We start from the raw sequence: 11,892 nt of genomic DNA on the forward strand, positions 1-11,892 counted from the left end.
TAGAGATCAAATCGCCAACATTCGCTGCATCATGGAGAAAGCAAGAGAATTCCAGAAAAACATCTATTTCTGCTTCATTGACTACGCGAAAGCCTTTGATTGTGTGGATCACAACAAACTGTGGCAAATTCTTAAAGTGATGGGAGTACCAGACCACCTTACCTGTCTCCTGAGAAACCTGTACGAGCGTCAAGAAGCAACAGTAAGAACCAGACATGGAACAACCGATTGGTTCAAAATTGGGAAAGGAGTACGACAAGGCTGCATATTGTCACCCTGCTTATTTAACTTATATGCAGAGCACATCATGAGAAACGCTGGGCTGGATGAATCACAGGTCGGAATTAAGATTGCTGGGAGAATTATCAACAACCTCCGATATGCAGACGATACCACCCTAATGGCAGAAAGTGAAGAGGATCTCAAGAGCCTCTTGTTGAGGGTGAAAGAGGAGAGTGCAAAAGCTGGTTTGAAACTCAACATTAAAAAAACGAAGATCATGGCATCTGGCCCCATCACTTCCTGGCATATAGAAGGGGAAGAAATGGAAGCAGTGACAGATTTTACTTTCTTGGGCTCCAAGATCACTGCAGACGGTGACTGTAGCCATGAAATTAAAAGACGCTTGCTCCTGGGGAGGAAAGCTATGGCCAACCTAGACAGCATAGTAAGAAGCAGAGACATCACCTTGCCAACAAAGGTCCGTCTAATCAAAGCTATGGTTTTCCCAGTAGTAATGTATGGCTGTGAGAGCTGGACTATAAGGAAGGCTGAGCGCCGAAGAATTGATGCTTTCGAACTGTGGTGCTGGAGAAGACTCTTACGAGTCCCCTGGACTGCAAGGAGGTCAAATCAGTCCATCCTAAAGGAAATCATCCCTGAGTGCTCATTGGAAGGACAGATAATGAAGCTGAAGCTCCAATATTTTGGCCACCTAATGCGAAGAGAAAACTCCCTGGAAAAGACCCTGATGCTGGGAAAGACTGAAGGCAAAAAGAGAAGGGGACGGCAGAGGATGAGATGGCTAGATAGCATCACGGATGCAATGAATATGAACTTGAGCACGCTCCGGGAGAGAGCGCGGGACAGGAAGGCCTGGCGTGCTATGGTCCATGGGGTCACGAAGAGTCGGACACGACTGAACGATTGAACAACAACAACAACAACAAAGACTTTTCTGTTCTTTCAGGCACTTTAACTATTTTAGTATTAAAGTTCTATTTAGTTCCTGCAGTGTAGCTTTAACTTTTGTATCTGATAATTGGTTTTAGTATTTGTATCTGTATTATATTTAATGCTTTGATGGTATATGTTTATTGGTTTTATATTGTGCTGGGTTTTATTTTGATTTTGTTGCATTTTTATTACATTTTTATTATGTTTTAAGTTGTACTGTACAATGCCTGGAGAAATCTATGTTTCGAGGCATTTAGCAAATATAATAAACAAACTTAATTAAAAATCCTTATGCCAATACTTTACTTCTGATCCAGTGTGGCATAAACAACCACATGACTGCTCCAGTCAGCACTTCTCAGGGAGTAAGACAGGGTTCTGTACTGGCATCAATCCTTTTTGGTTTATATACTAAAGATCTAGTCTTGCAGTTGCTACTGACTCTCAGTGTCCTAAAATTACCCCTAGATCACTTCCAGTCCTGTTACATGCTGATGATATGGTCTTGCTCTCAAGGACCAGGCTTGGTGTGAAAAGGCGAATGTAAGCCTTTTTGACCTATTGCATTAGTAATCAGATTATCATTACAATAAAACTAAAATAACGGCCTTCTCCAAAAGATATTTAGTTTCTAAATAGTTTTTGGATAAACCCAATTTGGGGGGGGGGGGTCCAGTAATTTTTTTTTTACTGGAAATAAGTAAATTTTTTTCAGTAATTTTTACTGAAATTCAGTAAATCCAGTAATTTTTTAAAAGTATTTGGGCATAGTGTTTAGTGCTACAGGTTCCTGCGTGGGTCATTGTAAATACTTTTTTTAGCCAGAGCTAATAATGGTGCAACTGGAATTGGCCATTTTTATTAGACAAAGACAGTTCTTTAATTCTTCCAGCAATAAAAATTTTAAAGCCAAAACTGTGACTTAGTTATTGTTTGGAATTCCAATTTGGGTCAATTATAAAATTAGTATTTTAGAAAGAGTCCAGAACAGGTTTCTGAGAAACCTCTTTGGGCTACCAAAATGTGTAGTCAATGCTGTTCTGCACTTGGAGATTGATTTTCCAGTTGTTGAGACTTCGGTATGGTTAGCCACCCTAAACTTTGCCTACATTTACTGTGTGTACAACCACAGGGACCACCATTCATGTTATCTGATGTGTGTTCTGTTTTGAAGACCGGGGAATCTAAATTGGTTGGTATTGGCCTTTCTGAGACGTTAATGGTTACTTTAGGGCATGAGTAGGCAACCTTTTGGGCCATGAGCACTTTTGGCAATTTGAAAAACTGTCCTTGGCACCACCACAAAATGGCTGCCATGGGAGGTGTGGTAAAGGACACATAAACTGCCCCAAAGACTTAGTACAAGGCAGAGGTGGGGTCCGAGTCCCAATACACCAAACAATTCGTTTGAATGCAGTTTTCAGCACCAACAGAAACCTATTCCACAGCAATCCCAGCTGCTGGTAAGAAAATGTGTTAATTTTAGAGAAAAATAAGTGGGAGGGGTAGAACACCTTGGTGGGCACCAACAAAGGTGTCCAGGTGCACATTGGTGCACATGAGCACCATGCTGCCTGCCCCTGCTTAGGGTATTTTAAAGAGGCAAAGACCTTTAGATACAGATTGGCAATATAAGCCTCTGTCATTAAGCGTTGCTCTCTCCTCTTAGTACATGCCCTAATATTTTCCCCTTCTCATTTTCAGAACCATATGTACTAAATTTGACAGTGGAAAGATTTAGGGAAGCCTCTTTACTCACTAGATTCCAATGAGCACTCAGGGTTGATTTCCTTTAGGATTGACTGATTTGACCTCCTTGCAGTCCAGGGGACTTGTTAAGAGTCTTCTCCAGCACCGCAGTTGGAAAGCATCAATTCTTCGGCGCTCAGCCTTCCGTATAGTCCAGCTCTCACAGCCATACATTATTACTGGGAAAACCATAGCTTTGATTAGACGGACCTTTGTCGCCAAGGTGATGTCTCTGCTTCTTACTATGTTGTCTAGGTTTGCCATAGCTTTCCACCCAAGGAGCAAGCGTCTTTTAATTTCATGGCTACAGTCACCGTCTGCAGTGATCTTGGAGCCCAAGAAAATAAAATCTGTCACAGCTTCCATTTCTTCCCCTTCTATATGCCAGGAAGTGATGGGGCCAGATGCCATGATCTTAGTTTTTTTAATGTTGAGGTTCAAACCAGCTTTTGCACTCTCCTCTTTCACCCTCAACAAGAGGCTCTTTAGATCCTCTTCGCTTTCTGCCATTAGGGTGGTATCGTCTGCATATCTGAGGTTGTTGATAATTCTCCCAGCAATCTTAATTCCGACCTGTGATTCATCCAACCCGGCGTTTTTCATGATGTACTCTGCATATAAATTATATTTCGGCCACCTAATGCGAAGAGAAAACTCTCTGGAAAAGACCCTGATGCTGGGAAAGACTGAAGGCAAAAGGAGAAGGGGACGGCAGCATCAATGAATATGAACTTGAGCACGCTCCGGGAGAGAGCGCAGGACAGGAAGGCCTGGCATGCTATGGTCCATGGGGTCACGAAGAGTCGGACATGACTGAATGACTGAACAACAACATCTGCTCTAGTGATGGCAGGAATTCCTGTGGCAGAACATCAATGTCCATGTGGAAGGAGAAAATCTGTCTCATTTTTTTTCAGTGGAATCGCTACAGTAGTTTACATGAAGTGCTCATTTGTTCATGTGAAATGCTCATTTGAACCTTGCTTAGGGCTTTTTCACATGGCGCTTTTATCCTGCTATTGGGATTGGTTACTCATGGAAGTTTGCGGGTCTTTTAGATGACGTTGTTAACTTCCAGGGCGTCTCCCGCACCAAAGGACCTTTATTCCATTGTTTTTTAAAAGATCAGAGATAATGAGGTATCAAATTACAGCATTTTGAGTTCCATTTGAGTTCCCTCATGAAAAGAGGAAAACCCACAATAAGAGGAGCTAGACCGGAGCACCATCTAGTGACTGTATAATGAAACATATAGAACACACAGATAAGGGGGGAAAGCAGGAAGGAAAGAAAGAGCATGTAAAGGGAGTCCGTCATGATCCTGCATTTAAAACAGAAGCAGAAAGCCCCATTTTAAATGAGGATTTTAGGATGGTGTAGAGATGCTCTCAGGAAGGGCCATATTTCTATTAGCAGATACCAGGCTTTATGTTATAGGAAAAACAGATACATTTTTGGCTGCCGCTATTAAAACAAATAGCTAATTGATAGCAGAACATATGTATAATCAGTCTGAGTCAATAGTGAATTGACAAGGTTTCATTGCTGGCAAGGTTTCTCCCTTCTACTTCCAGCGTACTTTCATCCTACCCTCCTATACACCTTGCTTGCCCGTTCTATTTGAACCTACTCTTTCCTCCAGTCTGCCTAATTGAGTGTTGCTTACAATTGGGCTGACAATGGATCAGCTGGCCTTTACTCAGTGAAGAGCAAAGTGTAGAAGAGAGAGTCCCTCTTCAGTAAGGGTGATGTTTCCTGTCAACAATCTCTGTGCCTGCGTTATTGTGAAGGTTCCTTAACTCTGTGGATACTGCTTGTCCTCTTCCCATTGCTTCCGCTATTCCCTACTGTGCTGAGAATGAGTGTCACTTTCACACACACCAGGACCTCTAAGATGTGCTATTTGAAGAACTTGACCACCTCAAAATATGTGTGTATTATATGTCTATACTGCTTTTCTACTAAAAAATAACCAAAGCAATGTACAATTAAAATTCATCTTATAAATAAATAGAAAACACCAATAAATAGAAAACCCCAGTAAATGAAAATACTAGCAGCACCAGAGAAACAGTCTAAAAGCAGATAAAATCAGTACAACCCAATAAAAACGGCAAACAGAGATTTTACCTATTAAAAGTCTTGACAAGTACAAGGTCTGAACAATTAATAAAAAGACCAAAGGCGCAATCCTATCGGGGTAGGTGGCCGCCTCTGAACTCGGAGGTGACTGCCTGTCCAATGCAGGGCAGGAGAAGCACGGAGGGGATCATCCCCTCCATGCTTCAGCCACCCTGCATTTGCAGCTAGACAGCCAATTTCGACTGCTAGCCGTGGGACCTTGGAGTACAGGAAGCAGCTGCCGGATGACACGTAGCATGTGTCATACTGGCATTTACGACTTCCATGCCCCGACACCCACCCAGGAACACCCCGTTTTTGCCAAGGAACCGACCTATCCTATGACCGTCTAGCTGCTGACTAGTGGCCATAGGACTGTACCCTAAATGTCTTAGTGCTTCCTGAACCTGTTTGTGGAGGGTATTCCACAAATAGTGTGCCACCACTGAAAAGGTCCTCTCTCACCTACATAATCTAATCATAATGGGGACGTTTGGGGCAGATGGGGGCATTTGGGGCAGGTTTATATTATTTATTTCATTTCTTTGGTTTATGTCCTGCATTTCTTCCATAATGGAATATGGAAGGTCATGTGAGAAAAGGTGGCCTTTGAAGCCATTTAGGGCTTTTCAAAGGCAGCACTTTGAATTGTGCCCAGAAATGCACTGGAAGCCTTAGGCTCAATTCACACGTGGGAGACAGTGATCCATCTGTAGATCTAGCATCTGTATGCTGATATCAGAGACAAAGAATATAAGCCAAGCATATAACTGCCTGAAACATAGTTGTGAATTTTGATGAACCCTACATAGAATAAATGGACCCAAATCAGACGTCAGAAAGGGCAATGTTCAGAAACCAGTGGGAGAACATTTCAAAATCTCAAGACACTGTACTGCTGACCTTAAAGAAACAATTCTTGAACAAAAGAACATAAAAGGAAAACTCTAGCATGAAAAAACTGAATTTTAATTTATCAGGAATTTCAGTTGTATCACCTGTGGCTTGAATCAAGGTTACAGATTTTTATCCCACTTCATGTGTTCATTAGCTTACTATTTATTTATTTATTTATTTATTACATTTATATCCTGCCTTTTTTTCTCCTTAGGGAACCCATAATCCTCCTCCTCTCCATTTATCCTCACAGCAACAACCCTGTGAGGTGGGTTGGGCTGAGAGTCTGTGACTCGCCCAAAATCACCCAGTGAGCTTCCATGGCCGAGTGGGGACTAGAACCCGGATCTCCCGACTCCCAGTCCAGCACTCTGGCCACTACACCACACTGGCTTGTAATTGGTGACTGTAACTATTTTGCCCTTACATGAATTATCATTGTCAGTTCTTATTGCATTTCATTTTCACTCTGACCTCACTTCTCTTGGTTCCCACCTCCAACTATGTGCATATATGCCTGCCAATTTAGGATTACATGGCAATTTAGGGTGATATTTCATGCATGTGATGACGTGGACTCTAGTCTAGAAAAGCTTATGCTATATGCCATAATAAATTTGTTAGTCTTTGCAGTGCCACGAGATGCTTTGTTATATTTATTTGAACTCCACTAAAAACAAAGCAGCCCACTTTCTTTAACTGTGAACCACAGCAGTTAAGTCAGGTGCTTGGTTCCATGGACTCAGCAAGGTTTGGTCAGGTAGAGAAGTTTGCTCAAGTGAGTTATAAGTGGTGGTTGGCAGGCAAGATATGAAGGAAGCAAGAGGTGGGGAAAGTATGATAGGCATTGACTGAAGAGCAATAGCAGACCTTGAGGCTCATATGAGAGTAAGCAGACAGTGATTGGTTCCTTCTCATCGCCTGACTTTCCTGGTGGTGGAACAAGTAAGAGTTGGTGCTTGATTCCCAGGACACCTCAGTTCAAAGCCCTTAGCATATAGTGTTGCTAAACTCTAGGTAGTATTTCTAATCCCTCTCTTCCAATAAAAACATTAAAATACAGTATAACCTTTATGGATTGTAACTCTTCTGATTTTTTAAAATAAGAATTTAGGACATTTATGTATTAAAAAATGCAACATTGGGACTAAAGAATGTACAGAATCCTTGTCCTAATGCACAAGGCAGCAAGTGGTCAGACTATTGCTAGGCACCATTCCATAAGTAATGAGCTCCAACTTCTAAAAACATGACTTAGAAGTAACTTCCACTGATTTTGATGGAGCTCGCTTCCACATAAGATTCAGAGTGTAACCATTTTTTTAAACTGCGTGTCAGAATTTTTTTTTTAAAGTAATTTACTACATACAGAGTGGCCCAAAAGTATTTATACAGTATAGTTTATTTGCATTTTATTACATTGTTTATTACATTTACATTTGTTTAACACTGTTTAATCTCGTAAGTGCTCAAAATGTATTCCATCAACGTTGCAACATTCCTACAACATGTCCTACAACACCTTCTCTGGACAGTGCACCCCACACTGTGACGGCTGGTTCAGCTGGTTCAGTTGAGATGTGATAGTCAAATGAGGATTTTCATCTGCCCACACAGTTATGCCTGTTCACGTGGCCTGACAACTTGAAAGAAGTCTCATCTGACAAGATGATCTTATCAAGAAGGTCTGGTTCGTTAGAGATTTGGTTACGCATCATCTTACAGAATTGCAATCGACGGTCTGGGTCGTCCTCCAGAAGATCATGTAACAGTCTTGGACGGTACGCCTTCAATTTCAATTTACGCATTAAGCATTGCAAGGGCGTTCTAGGTATGGATAGCTGCTTAGACGCACATCGTGTGGACTTTTTTGGACTGTTCACAAATGTCAGAGCGACTCTCATCTCATTTTCCTCTGTCATAGATGTCCTAGGATGTCCTGATTTCAGTGCATTAGCCACTGCACCTGTTGCTTCAAATTTATCTCTAAGATGATAAATTGTCAGACGTGTTGGTGGAGGAGTGTCAGATGCTTCTTGCCACGCTGTGCACACCCACTCAGCATTTTCAGTCTTCCAGTACTGCTTTAGAATCAACTTTCTTTTCTTCTACTCACACATTCTCTCCCCCTCCCATCAACTGTATACCTACAGTTGGGCCACCTGGTATATAAATGCCCCTACCCCCTCTTATTAAGGAATGGAAAAGTATCTCTTCTCTGAATCTGTAAATAATGTGAAACAAGCAAATAATCAATAAGAATCTCAGAAACACCAACAACCAAACTTCCAACAAAGAGTTCAAAAAATGTATCTCTTGACCTGACCAGGTTACTCAATAGTATAGAAAGTTGGTCATGCTCTCTCTCTCTCTCTCTCTCTCCTCTTTTGCTGCTTAATTTGAGCTAAACAAATTATAGGCAAGACATTGTTTTCACTGGAGTCTTGTTCATTGAAACACTTACCTTATTCGTCAATTGATCCAGCGTTAAATCTGGTAAACAAAAGATAAACTTTTGTTTCAGTGGAGTATTGCAGATAGAGACCTGTCCAGAAATGGTCTGCATAGGATCACAATGAATTGGCTTTATCTTTCAAAGTAACTTGTACATTCTATTTATCTGTTAGTCCTGCTCATATAGCCTCCTTTATGTAGATACTGATGTTGGCCCATTTTAAATTTCCTAACCTGTGCTTTCTCTCCTTCCCTTTACAATCAAGACAGAGATCCCATCATGACTTGAGGCAAAGATATAAAAGTCTAGTGAAAGTACAAGATTTGTAGAGAAGAGCTGAGATCCACTGCTGGGGCAAGGGCAAAGACCTGGGGTAACATAAGAGTCCTGTGGATCAGACCAAATGTCCACCAGCTTCAGCATCACCTCTACGAAGCTAACACACAGGGCAGCAGCTGGTATTCAATGGCATACCGTTTCTGAACATGGAGGTTTCATGTAGCCATCATGACTAGTAACCATAAATAGCTTTATCCTCCATGTGTTTGTCTAATCTCCTATTTCAGCTTTCCAACCTGGCAGTGAATTCCACAAATTAATTACATACTATGTGAAGAAGTACTTCCTTTTGTCTGTTCTGAATCGCCCACTGATCAGTTCCTGTTCTGGCATGACAGTTATGCTGGACTGAACTTATCTCCTTTTTTGATAGAGATGTTAGCCTGGTAGACCAGGGGAATGCTGTGGATGTTGTGTATCTTAATTTCAGCAAGGCTTAATTCCATCAGGCCACAGTCCAACAACTCTGGCTCCACTTTCACTTACTCTTTCTCCTAGCTCCCCTGCATGCCTCTAACTACAACTCCCAGCATGCAACTCACCCACTACAACACCACAGGGGAGCAGAGGCCTATTCATCTAATATGAAGGCCATTTTAAGGACTACGTTTATAGTACCATTGGCTAAGCAAAAAATAATATTTCTAACAATGAAGAGAACTTCTGAAAGTGCCTTGACTGAGGGTGAAATTTCATTCTGGATACAGAAAAGTGTCAAGAGTGGAATAGATAATCTGAGAAAGCAAAGTAGTTATTCAAAAGCTTCTAGAGAAAAATAAGTATGCTGAACATATTTCATGTGCTGGACATTCACATGTTTTTTTCTTTAATTTTTATGGTATGAGGGACTCTGAATCTTGACATGGCTTAGGGCCTCAGCATGTCTTAATCCAGCCCTGATGGGAGGCCAGGGTTTACTCTTATGGAGAAGGATAGGTCCTTTTTCCAGAGTTTCCTTTTAACTACTTAAAACCAAGGTTAGCAAATAAGCCAAGCAGTCCAGTGCATGAAAAAGCTTCAAGCTAGGCAAAGAACTGAATCAACTCCAGTTTCCATTTTGAGTATATTTATTCAAAAACCAAGCAGAGAGAAATTCAGAAATGGTCAGTTACTTTTAAAATAAAATGAAACATCAAACTAGCTAACTATAACTTACTCCTAAGTGTAATTCAACAAAGCAGCTTGCTTGTGAGGTGCAGGGAGAGATGAGGTCCACTTGGGTCTCCATAGCACGGCTTAGCCTCTTTGCTAGCCAGTCAGAAACAAAGGGGGATCTCCATGGCAATGGGTGTAGTTCGCTCTCCACTTTGCTGCAGTTTTTACTGGAGTCGAATCTGCTCCGTCTGGGGACATGCGGGGCTTGAAAGCCTGGAGCTCCCAAAGCTATCCTGGGGCTCTCAACAGGTCACATGGGAGTTTACTGCAACTTGTTTGAGTGGCTATCGGGTAGAGTCTCATCCATGTCATCACTTAGAGAGCCCGTTCCCTCCCACTTTTGCCTTGTTCCGCTCTTTCTGGTTTCTCTGGCCAGTGTGTATTAGCGCCTGCCTCCCCAACCTAAAGCCGCCCCCCCATTTTTGTTTATTACTGTCCCTCTAAAACTGCGGTAGTGCAATAGCAAGTATAGCCACTCCTGTTCAAATGTGCTATTTTGCGATAGTGCTATAGATTTGTATAAGGCGAGTATGATATTGGCAGTTTCATTTTCAATTCCTTTCCTAATTATGCCTAATATGGAATTTGCCTTTTTCACAGCACCCACATAGTGGGTTGACATTTTCATCGAGCTGTTCAGCACAACCCCAAGATCTTTTTTTTGGTCAGTCACAGCTAGCTCAGATCCCATCAGCTAATACTTGGAGTTGGGATTTTTTGCCCCAGCGTGCATCACTTTACACTTGCTTACATTGAATTGCAATTGCCTTTTGGATGCCCATTCTCCCAGTTTGGAGAGATCCTTTTGGAGTTCCTCACAACCCCGTTTTGCTTTAACCACCCTAAAAAATTTGGTGTCATCAGCAAACTTGGCCACTTCACTGCTCACTCCTAATTCCAGATCATTTATGAACAGGTTGAAAAGCATTGTTCCTAAAACAGGACCTCTCTTGTTATTCCATGACTGCTAAGTTTGCTCAGGAGTCTTTGCTGAGGAACTTTATCAAAAGCCTTTTGGAAGTCCAAGTAGACAGTGTCTACTGGATCACCCTTGTCCACATGTTTATTGACACTCTCAAAGAACTCTAAAAGGTTAGTGATACAAGACTTAAGCAATGTTAATTCATTGTCAGCAGGGCTTCTCCTTCTATATGCTTACTCATTTTATATTTAATAATGCTTTTAACCGATTTACCCAGAACAAATATTAAGCTAACTAGCCTGTAATTAACCGGATCCCCCCGAATCCCTTTTTAAAAATTGGTGTTACATTGGACATTTTCCAGTCCTGTGGTATAGAGGCTGATCTTAGGGACATGTTACATGTTTTTGTTAGAAGATCAGCAATTTTATATTTGAGTTCTCTAAGAATTCTAGGATGAATACCATCTGGGCCCAGTCCTTTATTATCTTTCAGTTTGTCAATAAGGTTGAGAATTTCATCTTTTGCCACCACTATTTGCCGCAGCTCCTCAGACTCCCTTCCTGAAAACATCAGTTCAGGTACAGGTATCTGTCCTATATCTTCTGCAGTAAAGACAGATGAAAAGAATTCATTCAGCTTCTCTGCAATCTCTTTATCCTCCTTTAGTACTTCTTTAACTCCAGTGTCATCCAATGGTCCAACTGCTACCCTAGTTGGTTTCCTGCTTTTGATACATTTAAATAATTATGTATTGTTGGCCTTGATGCTGTTAGTAATATGCGCCTTAAAATTCTTTTTTGAATCTTGCATTTCCTCTGTGCAAGCTTGTGCTCCCCTTTGTTTTCCTCATTTGGGCAAGACTTCCATTTTCAGAAGGAAGCCTTCTTCTCTCTAATAGCTTCCTTGTCACTATCCATTAACCATGCTGGTGGCCTCTTGGACTTGGTACTACCTTTTCTAACCTGTGGTGTACTTTCTAGCTGAGTTTCTATTACTGTGGTTTTGAGTAACCTCCAGGCATTTTGAAGGGATTTAACCCTCTTAACTCCCCCTTTCAACTTTCTTTTAGCAGTTC

This window comes from Heloderma suspectum, chromosome 5 (genome assembly GCF_057233095.1).
Source record: "Heloderma suspectum isolate Gila_16-S chromosome 5, 16-S_ref, whole genome shotgun sequence".
Taxonomy (NCBI): domain Eukaryota; kingdom Metazoa; phylum Chordata; class Lepidosauria; order Squamata; family Helodermatidae; genus Heloderma; species Heloderma suspectum.